The following is a 15,474-nucleotide window of genomic DNA, read 5'->3' on the forward strand; positions in this document are numbered from 1 at the left end:
GCCTGGTCTTAACTAATGTTAAGTAATTACCAGGCTGTGAGGTCACACACCTGTTCACTTAAGTACTTGGTTTCAAAAGAGAAAAACCAATGGTGTCTGTACTTATTCTCATGGTTATGTTACTGCTTCACTTTGGAATTAAGTTGCTAAAGGAATGGTACAAGTAATGAGCTGGATTCAGTTCTCCTGGGGTATGCTCAACATCATGAATGTGAGAGTACGCATAGTTCAAATTAAGAGGGTACCGTTTTTTCTGCTCTGAATGTCTAAACACAACTGCATTCCAAAAATGTGGACCTTCCCTGTCAAATTTGGCACGTACAGGCAATAAAGTGGGCTGTATTTCCTTTGGTATATGGTGATAGCCTAACTCTCCCTGAAGGAGCGAGCAGAGTCCTCCTTCTCCTCTGTCAAGCTGTTGAGTAACTGCTGTTGCACACAGATGGTTTTGTTCTCCAGTGAGTATTATATAAATATTAAAAAGGCTTTAGGTTAAAAGACAGTAGAGAGCCTTCTCTAGCAAGGGTACCTTCTTCCCTACATCTTGCTCTGACATGGCTCAGGGTCATCCTCACAAACTTTTCAAGTTTATGCCAGGGAGCTTCCTGAGCTGTCCCTGGCCACCAGACAGTCATTGTCCTTCCCAGTCACTGTGGCACCAGCCCTTCTGCCAGCCCATGTGGTTCTGGTGAAGGTGCAGCTTGCTGAAGAGCCTGAGGATGGTATGTTGGAACAAGGCTCACGGTAGTCTTTGGTGAGGATTTGGTCACCTGGTCTGAATCATCCACCCACAGAATTTCTATGCCTCTTCTCCACTGCGAATTACTTCGTTTAAGGTTCTTAATGGAGGTCTCTCTCGTTTCATCCCTTTATGCAACTTCATTGACAGCATAATGTTTTACCATGGTAGTATGGGAAAAAATACTACAGTGAAGGATGAGGTTTGGACCAAGAAAAATACCTGAATGAGATAAAATCTCCCAAGAAAAATATTTGTTTGAAAATGCAATCTCTGCAGCAGAATATTTTTAGCATGAGTTTTTTAATATAAATTATTTTATCTGTATATACTGACTTGTAAGGATACTTATATTTAGAAATATAAAGTTTGCAGTCTGTACTCTGCAGGCTCAAGATGGATATCAATGCACACACGGTATACTGGGGATTTTGCGTTATTTAGTTATAGCTATCTCCAACTTTTTTTGAGACAATGAAGAAGATTGCTTTGCGAGGTAAATAAAGTATTTTTTTAAATTAAATATTATTCCCGATGCACCTGTTTGCATGCAATGACTGATGGAGTTACATTGTGCATTCTTTTTCAGCATGTGTGCATGACATAGACAAAATAGCTTCTTAAGTTGCATTGTGTCATTAATTTTCGCATCATAATGAAATATCACGTCAAACTTGATGTTAATGGCAAATTTTGGACCATCCAGCTCCGTACTACTAGAGTCCTGAATATCTACATAATGACTCAAAAGCCCTTCCAAGTTGCAGCGCTGCAACTAAGCGTCGGTCAGACCAGCTGGAAGTTTAACTTTCTGCCATTCTGTGACAAACCTAGAAATGGGCCTTTATTTGCTGAAAGTATGTGGTATCTTCACACAGATGCAATATTAAAGGAACATCAGAATCAAGAAAAAGAATATTTTTTTTGTTCGTTTTAATCCTCTGAGCTAAAGATTGTTGCTTATAGAGGTTGGCAAAAAGAAATACTTTTAGTGGGCTCAAGAGAGAAATCTGTAAAGCACACACAGGTATAAATGTAAATTGAGAATTTTCATGTATATAGTGTTTATTTATGTTTTGAAAACATCAGGGAGTCTGCCTGGGTAAGGAACTGGGTGCTCTAGAGAGTGGGAAAAGATGTACAGTAATTCTTCAAAGTTTTGGTGGTTTGAAAGTCACAGGAAGGGAAGGGGTCTGCCTCCTACGGAGAGAAAATATTTTCTTGCACCAGGTCAGTGATCTTCAAATGAAATTAAAAAAAAAAATAATAATCTTTAAGTAGGTTTAGAGATATTAGAGCATAACATCTCCTAAGAAATGGTTTTAGAGAACTGGCCCAGTGGTCTGAGTCAACAACGTGCTTTTATACCGCGGCGGATGTGGTGGTGGTGTTGGGAGAGCCTGTTTGGACTGCTGAATAAACCCTGTGTTACTCTGCAATCGTGGAAATATTAACCTGCAGGCTTGTAATTGGGAATGTTTCCACAGTCTGCAGAATACAGACATGAAATCGAGGAGATACAATGACATAAGCCACTGGTGTATTATAAAAAGTGGGGAATTTTAGCTGGATAATTTAAGCTCTCATTCATGCTCTTGTACGTTTCCCCTGACCCCAGTTTTGCTCATCGGTACTAGGGTGTCAGCCTGGATTTTCAGTCCATTTAATCATCTGCCTCTACCTTTCCCCTTGTTTGTTTCTATCTCCACGCTAAAAAGACTGCTTCTAACGTGTTATTGAATAAGGCAGCGCTCTGTATGCTGCAGAGCGCTTTCCCTTAGTGGTGATAAAATGGTGATAAAAACGAAAAGTGACACTTCAAACGCAAGCCTGCTTTTGAGCTTCAGTGCATATTGCTTTTTCTCTCCCAAACACAACTCTTTATTTTTTCCTCTCAACAACTGATCGTTTTGAAAGAGAATACGGATGCACATATGGTACGGCAAGTTTTCCCAATATCTAGTGGTATGATTTGCAAAAATGATGTGACCCATCAACATATTTGAGCCTACAGTACTGCAGAAGGTACTGACATTTAGAGAGAGTGTTTTCTCTGCTAGAAAGACTTCCATCTCCGCTCTTTCTGTGGGTTGGGTTCACCAGTATCCTGCAGCTGCTTTGCGGGGGTGCAGAGCAATGTTAAACTTGTTTCGACTTACCTCTTTATTGGGTTTGCAGCAGCTTTGCATCACCCAAAGAGCTTGGTTTCAGGTACATGTGCCCCCCGCCTCCCCTCCCACGCTCTCTCTGATGGCCTAAACCAGAATAAGAGTTGCTACGTTAATTATTCTCTCCTTTTAATTAATTAAAGAGGCTTAGAATGTGGATGTGCTGAAGTCTGGCCGCAGGGACAGTTGGGAGAAAAAAATCCAGGCTGAGAGACAGCTCCCTCGGGAGGCTCAGCAGAGCTGCCCTGCTCTAATTCCACTGAAACAGGCGCAGTAACTAGGAGCTGGTGGATCTTTACACTGATTTGGTTCTATTTTCCGTACAGAGCTTCTCCAAACCCTGCTTTTAATATCGCTCGTCTTTTCTTTCCTTCCCTCTACGTATTAAGCTTTTTGGTTGTCTAATAGTTTGTATTTGAAAGAAGAAAACACTACTTTGCTCCCCGTTCTCTCCCCTCTACTCCCAAACCTGGGGATCATAAAGGGATGCTGGGAGGTGATGGAAAAAGCACTGTCCCCTCTAATTTATTTCGAAGTTATTCCTCTTATTCATTTCTTAATACATTTTTCCAAGATGCCTCTGCTGTTTTTCTGAAGCCTGGGGGCAGGGCAGGCTCTTGGTGCTGCTGCGGGCTTGGCAGCATCCATTTTTAAACACCGTTCTTTAAGGATGCTGTGCAGGAATCAGAGCTCTGAAGAAGACCAAAAGTGATGAAAGATTCAGAAACAGTGGGTCGGAGACGGGGCTGAACAAGCTGGGTTTATTTGGCGGAAAAGTCAATATCTCTTTCTCCCTGTTGGGCTTAGGAAAAGAAGAAATTAGCTTGCTTTGCAGCAAAGATTTTTTGGATAAGAAGGCTAGTTAAACATTGAGACAGCCCTGCTAGGAAGGTGAGGGATCCACTTTTTGGTGAGTTTCTGTGAACAGGCTTGTCAAATTCCTGCTGGGAATAACACAGGTGAACTCCACCCCCCTCGGTGGGCAGGCAAGTTAGCTCAAGTTTCCTACCACCTTTCTCTGCTTCTAATGCCTATGTAAACACAGGAACATAAAAATATTGCCTTCTTCCACCCAGGGCCGTGAAAAAAAATGTGTGTGATATGGTTAATATTTTATCACTGCTCTGAGCTATAAAAAAATTGGCACTGCTTCCAGAGTTGTTGCAGAAAGGATGGATAATTTATAAGAAAAATGTGGGGATCATCCCATCTCCTGTTTTTAAAATTTGGCAGGTTGAAATTATGATACGTGGACAAAAAGTATCTATTTTTATTTACAGAGGGCTAAAGTTGCTGAGTACACGTACAATTGTCACAATAACCTTGCAGAAAACTTCATTAATATGTAAACCCCACAGAAATGTACAAAGATTTCCTTCTTGTATATCGGGCACTTAATGCAATGGCAGCCCATGGCAAGCAAAAATGCAAATAATTCTTCAGAGTGCTAAATGACATTTGTTAAGTACGGTAATTGATACCTAGCTATGTGGAGGTCTTGTAATAAATGCCCAGATGTTCTTTAAAAATTTAACATTCAGAGTTCTGCGTTTGCCAGGGTTTATTGCAGTTGGCTTCTGTTTCCACTGGATGCCTCCGTACACATCCCCTCCTTGGCCCTGTGCTACAACAGCTCTTTTTATGCCCACAGCTCACCTTGCTGCATCTCCCTGCATATCCCAGTAACTTGAAGCAAAAAGGGTGTGATTTTTTTTTTTTAATTTTTTTTTTTTTTAGTTCTGTCATAACCTTAATGCAGATTTTAAAGTGAATTTTGCATTTCATGATTTGTTCTTCCCACACGCACACACGCACAGATTCCCACTCCCCCTCAATGAGGTAATTGCATGACAACTAGATTAATATCTTTTACATACTTATTAAACTCAATAAGTGGTCCTGCGCAAACAATTGATATTTAATTACCGTATTATCATCCTACTAAATTTTAATTACTATTCATTTAAAATACCTCATATGTTATCATTCATGTTAATGCGAATTTGTTTCTCTGTAAATGTTTCTCTGTAAATCCTAACTTTAAGTTGAACTATCCTGCAAAGTAATTGGGATTTCTCAAGGTAATAGTATGTTTAATGCAAGTCCGAGGCATTGCAATACACTACGGAAAGGGAAAATGCAGCCACCAGCCAGTATTGGTTGTATTAAAGAGCATATCCTTTTGAACCAGAATGCAGAAAAGGTTGAATGACTTACCTTTCAAATCACCTTGCAATGTAATTTCAGCTTAAAAGATCTTAAACCAGGAGAAATTAATATTTAGCAGCTGACAATAAGCTGATTGTTAAGAACCAGAACAGTTCCAAACTTGGCAAAGAATGTGAAAAAAAACCTAAAATCACAATCCTACGGTAAACTTGCCTCTTCCAGTGATCATTGTTTTTACCTCTGACAAGTATCGATTTTCTAGATCTCATCCGTGAGTCACTTAATTACTCCTCAGAGAAAGGAAAATACATGATAATTTTTGTAGTGAAAAACAACCACCTCTGATGGGTAAAATCATAACACCTTGTCAGTTCCTGCAGCGGGAGGCAGAGATCGTGGGGTCTCATGATCAGATTTGGTTTTGTAATTTATTGATTGAGGCTATTTAAAATTAAAAGGAATTATTTTCTGTATTTCTATATCTAAGATCTGGTGCAGTTGTTGATGGCTCTACCGAGGAAGGTCATATGCTGTGAATCAGAGCAGTTTCCTCAGCTCTTTCTTGCTGTCTGTTAACGTTCATTGAAATTAAATCTCTTCAGATAGCTCTTCAAATCCATTGTGCTTTTCCCAACACGGCAAGTGAAACTATTAATATCCGTACACCGGCAACAAGATTTCCCAAATTTCTGCAGAATCTCTATTTTTTTTCCTCCTCATTTTTGCAGTTTCTATAGGTGGTACTTCATTCTATCTATTTCTTTTCATTGTGAAAAACTGAGATTCAGCTTGATTCTTATTAAAATTATAAATTTATAAAGTCTTTTTTTCCACCTAAAACATAGATTATAAGAAAGAAGTTCAGTAACAGCTTGGAGAAAGCTTCTTCCACATGGTTTTAGTAATTTGAGGGTATTCAGTTTTGTGGGGTTATTTTTGCTGTTGTTGCTTAGCTGTCTTCCAGAAAAGTTCACGTAAAGGATCGCCCTCCTTGCATCAATATGCTAAAAATATATTTTGTTTACTGCAACCAGGAGATTTTTCTTAGGGAATTAATTGTGTGACTCAGTCCCATAAGCTCCTGTAATGACTTTGTAGCCTGTCAGTGATATATAACCAATTGACTTTCCTTTGGTTACAGGACTATTACTTTCCTAATAGATAAAGCTAGCATGGAATGATTAAATCAATCTCCTTGCTTTTATGAAACCCTGTTGACTAGCCAATCTTTTAAGGACTGATCCAAGGGCCAGTGAAGGTAAGTCATGGTAGCCCTCAGACTTGTCTTTTGGGTCTTTGTCCTGCATGAGGAGGACTTTACTCATGGATCAATTCCAGAACAGACCTCTCAGTGTGACAAATAATAATTATATGTTTCTACCGGTGTATTTATCATAGTGGAGAACAGGCAATTTTCCCTGTTCCGAAAGCACCAGAATTGGGTTCCTGTGGGAATTATTTCTTTACTAATTATGCCAGATTTTGTTCATATTTTACTCAGGCAAACAACCCCGTTCCCTTCAGGTGACTTTATTTGCATGAATTGTGATGTCTGTGGATTGGCATTTCTATAAATCAGTGAGAAATACTGAGTTGTTTCTAGCCTGGGCATAATAGAGCCTTCATTTTCTTGGAAATATTTAATATGCAAACACTTTTCACGAGACCAATTTACTTATTGGAATGAAATTTGTACAATATATTAGAGGTAGGAACTATTGAACTAAAACATTTAAACCAGTGCTGGATTTAGGAGGAAATTAATCACGCGGCAATGAAGATATCTGCTGGGGGTGCGCTTGGAGGACGCAGTGAAATCCAAGCAGTGTCGCCATCGCCTTCATTTGGCCTGAATGACAGAACAGACAAATTTACTGACCTAGGCTCCACTGTGCTTAGACCCCACATATTGTAATTTTTATAACACATATTCACTATAACACTTTAACTAAGAGAGTTTGTGTATTAAATGATGTTAGATTACGATATTTAATGGCTTATAGGATATAGCTGGTACCCGGGAGGCTAATTTGTTTGCATTAGTTGGACGGGTCAACTGCTTCAAACATGCAGATTATAGAACTACTGGTAGATTGCATTACACAATTTAAATAAATAGTAGCAATTTGTCAATGTCATCTTAACTTCAACATTTTCCTTTTAAACCCCAGGAAATAGTAGTTCCAATTAAATTGACCTTTTCTTTTCTGCATCTTCATGTTATTAGTAGATAATGCTTAGTCTTTTAGCAAGTAAAGAAAAAAAGAAAGAAAAAAAAAAAAGAAATAAAAATACTTCCAAAGCGGTGATGCTCTTGTAGTAAACTTTCCAGACAAAATTACCTTCTTCATAAACAAATATTTATCCACCCAGTAAATTTAACAAGTCAGATATACGCATATATGTCAGTAATAGCTTAAGACACATGAATTGCTGTATCTCAGTGATTAGGCCTTTGATTTCAGAGGACAATCACAGGTTCTTGTCACTGTAAAACTCTAAGTTACACTATTCATTTGGGAGACAAAGCAGCAAAAAAATACATTCTGGCTGAACCATCCATCCATGAACCACTGTAGGCAAACCCTGGACGTCTGGAATGCTAACTTGCTTTTGGGAGTCGGATGTAGGTATCTGCTTACTTAGTTTTGTAGCACTAAATGAACTGGATTTGAAAACGTGGACCTGGAAGTCTTCTGAGAAAATGCAAATGGTGAAATATTTAAATTGTCAATGTAACACAGAAGAGTTTGGCTACAAGCATGATCCATGCAGTGTTACACAGCAATACTGCATACTTTACTACGTTTATGTGCATGAAAAGTGTTTTGCATGTTTGATGTCCTGGCAAACATTAGTTTTGAGCCTGATGGCATCAGAATCAGATTTTGCCACAATTTTTGGTAATGCAGATAGTTTTGAAGACACGGCAGCCTAAAGTTTTTGGACAAAACTTGGCCAGAGGAAGATACTTAAAGTCTTCTCAGGGCCTGAAGCTAAATACTGGGGCAGGAACTCTACTGTAGCTGTATCCTGGTGGTCTTTAGCTGTGGAAGAGAATAGCTCTCTGTGAATCAGAGCATCTCAAAACTTCAGGTATTGCTGAAAAGGTTTGGATTATTTTTAGTTGTTTGAGGCTGAAAAGTGGTTTTGAGCTACTTTTCTTGCACGAGCAGTTTATGACTAAAGCAAGAACAACCAAAATGTGGAATAATGAAAAAAAAATAAACTATTTTTTAAGGAATGTGTTAGTCATCTCTGGAATCCTAAAAAAACCCCAACAAAAGCACCCAAAAAAAGAGCTGCACAATTATTCACCCATCTTCAATGCCATGGACAGAATGGTAATTCTCATGAGAAAATCTACATTCAAATTGATCTCAATTACCAATTGCTTTTCTTCATCTACTTTATTGGAAAATACATCTGTTTTCTAATACCTTTCTTTTGGGCACTGTGCTAGGAATCTCTCATTTATTCCATTGCTTTGCGTCAAGCTGCGTGTATTAGTTTTGGATAATCTTAGCATTTGGGTTGATGGGTTTCCATCCATTTCTTATTCCACATAACAATACATCCCAGAAACAGAAATGAGCCAATTTCTTGTGCTACCCTTTATCACACCTTCTGTTTATGTGATACTTCTTTTTCATAGTGTCAGGAGCACCCGTCAAAGTTCCTTCTTACCCATCAGCAGCTTCTCGAAGGTTACAATTGCATTGACTTTATATGCTCACCTACTAATTGAAAGAACTTTTTTGTCTTCTGAACATGTAGAATTAGCACATTCCAAGGCTGAATGGTGCAACCACAGAGCACAGGATATTTAAAGTTTCACTTTATTTAGTATTCAGTGTATATCATTCAGCAACCGGCATTTGAAAAGAGGCCAGAAAGCAATTTTAACAATATCACATGTGAGAAAATGATTCAAAGTTTTGGAGAGAGAGATAATTCCGTAATCTCTGTGATCTAACACTGAACAAAGGACGTGACCCAACATATTGAATACAAGAAAAATAGATTCCTGTTACTTTCATTTCTGACTCCTCAGAAAGCAGACACAGTAGGCAGGGACCTAAACTCATCCTATTTACAACATCGTTAAACTGAGTAGCTGATTCTCAGCAATTCAAAATAGCCCAGCAAGTGGGCGCAAGTAAAGGGGCTGACCTACCCCTGCCCAATTTAAACTTGAGGGACACCCAATTTGCCTGATCCCCTGCACAAGGTAGCAGTGTAAGGACTGTTCAGGCTTCTGACATGTTCCCCTGGCTCCGAGATGTTCAAAGGGTGGTTAGCTTTTGCTGGGAGGAAAAAATGAAGAGAGGCGAAGGACAGTCAATTCTGGATTTTTTTTTTTTTTCTGAAACGCAAAAGGCAAATATAGCCAATTAGAAAAATGCAAATTTACAATTTGAGAAGAAAACTGCCAACAAATACTTTAAGGTTATTTGGAGAATTTCTGTCTGCCTGTTCTTAATGTACTATTTAATATTGAAGATGATACTGCATCTCTTCTTAGCATCTTCACATATGCTATTTCATCAAGTACACTATTTTTACTTGAATCCAGATACTAAAATGCAGTAGTATGTTTTCTTTTTTGTTTGCTTTTGTATTTTTTGTGGATTTCACAAATTTCTCATTTATTATCAATCCATGCTTTTTAAATTTCTTTTAGAGTAGTAGCCACATAATTCTTTCCAAGGGACAAGGAGAGGGTAATAACTTTTAGGAGGCCAATCCTTGACTATTTCTGAGTATTGGTCTTTGGTTGAAGGGTGCTTCATAGGAAGATTCAAGAATTCTACAAACACAAGGTGGCAAAAACGTGCCTCATTGAAGAATTATTATCCTTTTTCCTTCCTTTTCTTTTTTTTTTTTTAACTAGTTGGCATGCCTCAGATGAAAGGCTTGTTCATTTCTGCTGTTATCTGAAAAATTTAGGTCGAGAGCTTGAGCCTGTACCCGACAGATAATCAATGCCACATCCCGTTAAGTGGCTGCTGTGGCTGGTGGGTATCAATAGCAGACTTTCAGGGCTAACACTTTCTTCATTTACGTGGGCAGTGTATGGACGTCGTCTGTTCCTAGGTACAAGATGCTTTACGTCAGTGCAAACTCTGTTGACTTCAGCAGAGGCAGATCTGATTTGCAGTGGAATTAGTTAGCAGAGAATCGGGTCCTATGTATACAACAACAGTTTCATGCCACTCTACCGCTGTCACTATTCATTGCTGAAGAACTATATCCCTTTATTATCAGCTGGCAAGAAAACAAGAGAGATGCGTGCTACAGAGGAAAATATGTCAGAACCAATTAACATTTGTACCGTTTGCTATTCTCTAAGAATAGTTCAAGGATAATTCTGGAAATTCCATGGTTGCAGGTTATCTGCCTTATAAACCACAGACAGCTGGGAGCAGAGCAGACACATAGCTGAAATGAAATAGCAAACACACAACGGTTACTCAGCAAATTAAATAAACATGCATTAATGACGCGTTTTCTTCAAGTGACTGTACAGTAACAACACTCGGAGAAATAAATTATCTTCTTTTCCCCATTTCTCTAGTTTCTGCAGGTCCAGATAAAATAGCGTGGTGTTATGTTAGTTGGTTACTGAGTCTGAATCCACAGAAACCAGAGGTTTTGATCTGGCTGAATCTGTTTGGAAAGGAATTGTGTTGGTGCCTTTCTGAGTATGCACGAAGGTAATGATTATCACTGCCTTTTAAAATTCAACCCTGCTGCCAAAGGGAAAGTTTCTCAGTGTAGGGAATGAGTAAACAGTAGCTTTTGGTTGCTACATCATTCCATATAAATGACACGTTTTAATCGATTCTAAATGCAATTAAATAAAATTATCTATAAATTGGTAGACATATCCATGACTGCAAATAAAAATTGGGCCTGTTTGAACAGACTTTCTTCTTTTTGATAAACATCATCATGTCACAGGCTTTGATTTTGTGACTAATGTATGAAGCAATTCCTTCCAGATCAAGATGGATCTTCACTCAGGCACACCAGAGCTTTTCCACTTTCTGTTTCAGTGAACAATAATCATGCTGGAATATGTGTAAGGATCTTTATGAAACCGCTGTATGCGCATTCCTTAAATACTGTTGAGAAAATGAATGTGTCCACCATAGGTCTGCAAATAGACTGCGATATAGTGGACATAAAGTATATATGGAAACGCAGGGAACTTTTTACGTGTTTGGACAAAGGATAGATCAGACTTTGCAGGGAGTTATTGCAAAAAAAAAAAAAAAAAGCAGATTAGAGATACTGTTTTTAGTCAGTACAATCTAGTCAGAGCTCAAGTGAAAATGATCCCAGCCCTCTCGCATGCTGCTGGGTCGAGCTCTCCATCCCAACACCCTCCACCCCGTGCCTTGCCCCCAAATCCCGGAAAAGTGAGCTGGAGAAGGCATGTTGGAAGACGCAGGGAAGAAGCCCCTGCTTAATAAGATGGGAGACTCTAGGAGTTTTTTACAACAAGAATAAGGTTCCTCTCTTAAGCTTTGCTACACAGAATTATTAAATCATGTGCTGAGAAATTACTCCTAGGGGGTGCATATGTCTATATACTGTATGAAGGTGGTTAATGTCTCTTTGGGTGAGAAGGACCTGAAGGAAGATAGCACAGAGCAGGGAACGGCCGAGCTCACGGGGGCTGCTGTTGCCGTGGGTTTGGGTGGTACCTCAGGGGACAAGAAGGCTGCATACAAACTTGCTCTGTTCGTAGTGCTCACTGTATTCGTACAATTCATACTTTTCACATTGATAGTCATCGCCGAGGCTTGATTTTGGCCCTACTAGTTACGTGGGCTTTTGTTGCTGTCCTTTCTCTGTATTAAGATGCACTGCGGGGATTTATTATTATTATTATTTAACGTTTTTATTGATTTTTTTTTTTTGAAGAGTGCCTTTGAGAGAATTACTTCTCATCAGCCACGCTCATATAAAAGCATAGTTACTATAATAATGGCCTTTGAATACTGTCCATTAAACTTTGACATTTAAAGTGTTTACTGTGAATACATATTAAGTTTCTCATTAAAGACAAGGTCTGGCTTTCTTGATGTGACTCTTAGATTAAATCAGTCTAATCCAAAATAAATACAAAGATGGAGAATTCATAACAAGCTGCCTTGTAGATTCTCTGTGTGTAAAACAGCAACTGCTATTGTGGCAGAAAGATTTCATTTTAGTGTCTCCTCTTTGGCCCTCAAGAGGGAAAAAAAAAATCTATTCATTGTGTATAAAACCTTTTGCACTTTGACATAAGTCCTTCCAGCAGAATCCCTTTTTTTATTGAAACAAACTTAAACCATATTCCGTTTCACAAAAGCGAAATGTGCTGAACATGTGCTTTTTAAAATAGAAGCATGTGCATCAACTCTTCTACAAGAAGATACTTTCTGAGAGTAGTCTCCTGGGAAGGTCCATTACCCAGAATCCAGCGAGCACAGGAAAAGGGTGAAACGGTATTAGATCAAGCTTTACTAAGCTGGATGGCCCAGGCTGTGGGATAAGTGATATTTAATATGTGCACTTTGAGGCTCCTGTTGAGTGCCCTGTTTGGTAACCCGGATCAGGATGCTTGTTTAGTGGATAAAAGTGTAACTTTAGAAATTGGCAGGAACTTTCTGTGCTTGGCCACCTGTACTCTCAGCCAGATATGGTGTAAGGAGACTCAGACAAGCACACTTTTCAAAGTTTGTTCTGTTTCACTTCCTTACAACTGCCAGGTTCAAAAGAGCCATTTATTTAAAAAAAAAGGGGGGGGGGGGGCGGGGGAAAGCCTCGATCAGTTCAAAGATGCATTTGTAAAGCTCACTAGTCTTTATGATCAAGCTCATACTTTGTCTTCCCGTTACTAAAATAATACTTTTATCCTGCTCTCTTTTTCCCCTCTCATCTGTTTTGTTATGAAAACGTAACTATAATGAAGGTCTCAGGCATTGTATTTTCCAGACGGTATGATCCTATAAGTAATATGAAATGGAGATCTTTTTTTGTGGAGTTTTTGCTGTCAATAATAATAATAATTGTATCAAAAATAATGTGAACTCCCACCGAAGCCTGCATAGTCAATCAGCATAAAGTATTAGCACTTCAGGGACACAAAGGCTCTGAGCCTGATAAAAGAGATTGGACTGAGAATTTTGACCTAAGAATATAATAATGTCTTCCAAGATCTCATTATGCCCGTGCCCATTCGAAACCATCTGGGGCCCAGAATAATAAAAGGAGTGGTGTGAATTTATGAACCCATAGATCTAGCCATGCCCCCTTGGATATTGTGTTGGATTAGTAGATTTACTGCTAATCCAAACACTGTGGGCAAAATTATGTCTTTACATCTGCACTGCGGATCTCCGAGAACTGCAGTAAGTTAAATGTTTGAAGGGTTGACAGCAGCTCCCCTGCTTCAGGCACAATCTTCTGGCACTCTGCCACCTTCCCAAAAGTGCAGCTCCTCAGATGCACGTCCTCCACGTCTGCCGTGGCAGCTCTCCAAAGGGAGATGCCGCCTAGCAAATGAAAGGGGGCTAGTGAGCAAAAAGTCACGGCTACTGCCTGTAACAGGTGGGAGCAGTGTCAGCTTGGTGCAAATAAGGCACAGTTGGCACCGGGAAGATTGATCCGTCTTCTTCAAGTTGCCTCAGGTGCAGAGCCCAAAGAGAAGTCTCTACGTTTAATTGGGGGTGTCTTCAGCTAAATAAAATAGTCAGATGCAAATCCTTTTCCTAAGGGGCAGCCATGTGGACTTGTGACCTTTCTTTGAATGGTTTGGAGCCCAGAAATCAATGATTACACTAAATCCATAATTATATTCTTTTCATCTGTGGCAGGGTACTGATAGCGTGACAGATGTGAGACCTTGAAAGCATGGAAACTTCAAAGACCGTTGAGATGTGTTAGACACCATGGACATGTGGAGCCGTAAAAAATAAAATTAAAAATAGAAAAAGACTGTTCTATCAGTGCTTTCGCTGATCTCTCTCCTTCACATGTATATGCACACACATGTACACGCACACGTACGTGTGCACGCATTTATGGACAGAACTTGAGCCCCTGGAATCCCCAGGGAAGAGGAGAGGGAGTGACTGCTGTAAATCAGAGAGCTTTGGCCAACTAGAAGAATTAAATAGTTGTCTTGTTTTGGCTCCAGAGGCTTCACAAGGAAAGGAGGGGACGGGCTGGGTCAGGAGACGTGGCTGGAGATACTGCTGGCGATTGAGGAAGGTGAAGGTGTACCACTGCCTCTTGTGCTGCCGCTGGGTAACATGGCTGGGCTGTTTTGATTTTTAGGAGATGTTTCTCAAAATATACGTCTGCTTTTAAAGAAGTAGAACTATGCATTATGGTTATTTTTGTGTCGTCTTATAAGACATTGCAAGAAGAAAGGCCGGGTCAGTGTGAGGAGGGTTTTCAGCAGACTGTAAGGGAAGCTCAGCCTTCACAGCATGGTCCCCAGGGAGAAAGATGCAGGTTCCCAGCTGGGAAAGAGGATGCGTGGGGGTCCGTGACCCCAGAGATATTCCCTGGAGGAGGCTGAAGTGAAAGGTGTAGTTAACAGCAGAGCTGTCACAGGCTGTATTTTTTACTTTATTTCTCTTTTAAAGCACGAGGAAACCATAAGGCTTCTGGTCTGCTGAGGTACCATGTGAAAGGGAAGGAGGATGGTTAGTAAGATAAAAGAGACAAGGTTTGCAGGGGGGTAAACCAACTCGTGTTAACCCAACTGTGTTAGAAAATCAGACACTTGGGTGCATACAGGTTCTTCATGTTTTCATAACGCGGTGTGCTGTGGCTTCTGGCATGAAGGATGTCCCCCGTGTCTCAGCGCTGCCCTGGCACATCTTGAATTCCAGTAAGTGGCACGCCACGTTCCTATGGCTGGTGTAATTTTTGCTGCAAGTATATGAAGTGAGATATGTTGGCTAGGGAAGATTGCGTTGTTTGCAAAGGAAAACAAGAAAGGAACGACACGGGTCATTTCAAAAATCCCTATACCATATTTTCTGTTGCTACTCATGGTTTAGGATACATATGAGCAGGAGAACCACATGCAAAGTGGTTGGGGAATTTGAGTGACTCAGTAAGTGACACGCTACCTACCTGCCAGTGGTGAAGCTGGCTGCAGTGTGTCCACGGGTCCAGGTACTCTGCAACTGAGGGGAGGTAAAAGTCACCGTGGTTAGAAATCTGTAAAAAAGTAGCAGTGTTTCCCCTTTATCCCAAATTCCAGATTTTTTTTTTTTTATTATTTTTATTTAGTGTAGTGCCTCGCAGTCTTTGCAGGTGGAGAACAAATGCTTTAGCAGGGAAAGGGAAATGATGTTCCCAACATTTCTTTGGTATTTGCAGCTGTGA

Source organism: Rissa tridactyla, chromosome 9, assembly GCF_028500815.1.
Source record: "Rissa tridactyla isolate bRisTri1 chromosome 9, bRisTri1.patW.cur.20221130, whole genome shotgun sequence".
In the NCBI taxonomy this organism is placed as follows: Eukaryota; Metazoa; Chordata; class Aves; order Charadriiformes; family Laridae; genus Rissa; species Rissa tridactyla.